Below are 2403 nucleotides of genomic sequence, written 5' to 3' on the forward strand. Positions count from 1 at the left end.
CCCTTTAATATTTTGAAATTAAAAAATCCTTCAAATGTTAAGACTATTCAAAGGCACATAAAAGAATCTAGAATCTTCACACTTATAATTCAAAACTATGAAAATACAAGCCAGGTTGTGAATCAAAATTATTACATGTAAATAGAAACAGAAAAATGGTATCCGAATTCAAGGAAAAGTAATAAATGGAAAGAGATATTGAAATGATCAGGTAAGTATATTAAAGAAGCTATTATAAGGCCAGGTGCAGTGGATCACACTTGCAATCCTTGCACTCTGGGAGGCCAAGGAGAGTGGATTGTCTGAACTCAGAAGTTCAAGACCAGCCTGACTAAGAGCAAGACCCCATCTCTAAAACCCTAGCCGTTGTGGCTGGTGCCTGTAGTCCTAACGATCTGGGAGGCTGAGGCGAAAGGATCACCTGAGTCCAAGAGTTTGAGATTGCTATGAGCCATGAGGTTATGGCACTTTACCAAGGGTGACCAAGTGAAACTGTCTCAAAAAAAAAAAAAAAAAAAAAGCAGCTATTTTAACTAAGTTCATGAATGTAAAGGAAAAAAATGTTCATAATACACAAGTGTAGGAAATTGAAAATAATGAGAACTGTGAAACATACAGTATCTAAAATAAACCTGTGGGGTGTAAATCACTTCCATGGTATTTAATATTTTATAAAACACTGACAAGATTCTAATTTCTGTATAATTCTAGTAGAAAGTTTCTAGTCATGTTCCCACTACAGTGACTTTTATCAAACCTATCTATTTCAATATGAACTTTTTAAAAAATTCACTTAATACTTTAGGGAAAAGATAGCTAATCATTCAAGGGTGGAGATTTGTGGGCTAAGTCCAGGCATAGTTTCTATGGGTATACTACACTTCAGAAGGAACCACTGTACGAATTTGGAAAATACTCCATGTATACTAGAAAAACAAGGGAAAAATTAGACAAATCAAAATACAAAAATGTATAAATGGGAGATAAAATTGATGATAGGGAAGTGACAGATGACCCAGTGAGAAAATGGTACATACTTAGTCAGGAAGACAACGTATCAGTGATCAGGAATGAAAAGAGAAGTGAAATCAAGAGGAAGCCTACGGGAAGCTTGTAAATCAACACAGAGGATAAAGCAGGGCTGAGCAAGAAGATTTTGTGCCATTTTTTCCTTTGTTAATTATGTATGGCTTCCATGTATTTTGAATACTAGTCAAAAGCCTAGTATTTTCTACTTGAAAAGAAAAGAGTTTTAAAAAATCTAAAACATAGCAGATGATGTCTTTCTCACGAGGGTCTGCAGATGCCCTTGTTGGCAGTGCCGAAGCACTAATAGTACAGCTGATGCCAGGAGGGAAAAAAAAACTAAAACATTTTGGAAAGATAATGAAAAATTGAAAGAGAATGGAAAGATATGGTAAAGATGATAAAAGTCGAGGGCAAAACTTGGCAGCCATGAATGAAAATGGTAAAAGAAATATTGATAAGTAATGGAAAACAGAATTAGGACACTGTGTTCTTATTTGACAAACTTTTAGTTAAAACCAAATAAAGGTTTTAGAAGAGCCGGCGCTGTAGGACAAGGGTGTGGGCATGAAGAGTCACGTGAACAGGGAGAACTGACTGCGCAGGAACAGAAAGCTACAATCCCTTTAGGAAAAAATAAAGGAGGGAGAAAACAATGATGTTCTTGGGAAAGGATTTTTTAAGCTGGAGAAATCAGGGAGGTTTCTAAACATGTAAGAGTGTCAGAGGACAAATTGGGTATGTGGGTAAAAAGACATTCCAGAAGAGAGAAGATTGGAACGGGAACTAAGAACAAGGAAAATTTGAAGCTATGGAGTTTTTAAACAGTGCTGCTAATTTTATTTACTCAATATAATTGGTTTGACAGAATCCAAAGCAGAAAGGTTAAAGTCCAGCAAGAGTTCTATGAAGGAACAAAAATGTAGGATAGGAAAGAAACATGCCTTGTGTTCTAATGGGGAGGAGAATGCAAAGAAGAAATATCTGAATAAATGAATCTTTTAATTTTAGAACAATATTTAAAGGGTAAATTATACCATACAGAAATGTATGAAATATACAAATATAAACATGAATATTTATATATGCATATGGAATATACCTAGTTAACATATATACTATATTGCTATAAATAGAGTGTAGATATTATCTTTTCATTTTTGAATATGGGCACTAATGTATGTGATAATTAAACAATCTGTACATATCAGTTTGGAAACAGAAATTAGCCAAAGTGCAACACAAATTTTGCTTTTTCCTTTGTGATTATTGGAGAAACTTACATAGCTTGTTTGTGGTTTTCAGTTTTTGTTTGTTAAAATCTGTGCCCATGATAATTTTTAACAGCAATACTGCCAGACAAGATTTTCTCTCCAA

General features: G+C 34.2%; 1 non-coding gene across 1 annotated transcript; it reads left to right on the top strand.

Moving 5' to 3' along the window:
• Window positions 1-1270: 1270 nt before the first annotated feature.
• LOC111721992 lies at window positions 1271-1354 on the top strand. Its single transcript, XR_002770966.1, has one exon. It is a non-coding gene; the product is annotated as a small nucleolar RNA SNORD35 (small nucleolar RNA).
• The last annotated feature ends 1049 nt before the right edge of the window (window positions 1355-2403 follow it).

This window comes from Otolemur garnettii, unplaced genomic scaffold (genome assembly GCF_000181295.1).
Source record: "Otolemur garnettii isolate 467f Iridium unplaced genomic scaffold, OtoGar3 scaffold00005, whole genome shotgun sequence".
Taxonomy (NCBI): Eukaryota; Metazoa; Chordata; class Mammalia; order Primates; family Galagidae; genus Otolemur; species Otolemur garnettii.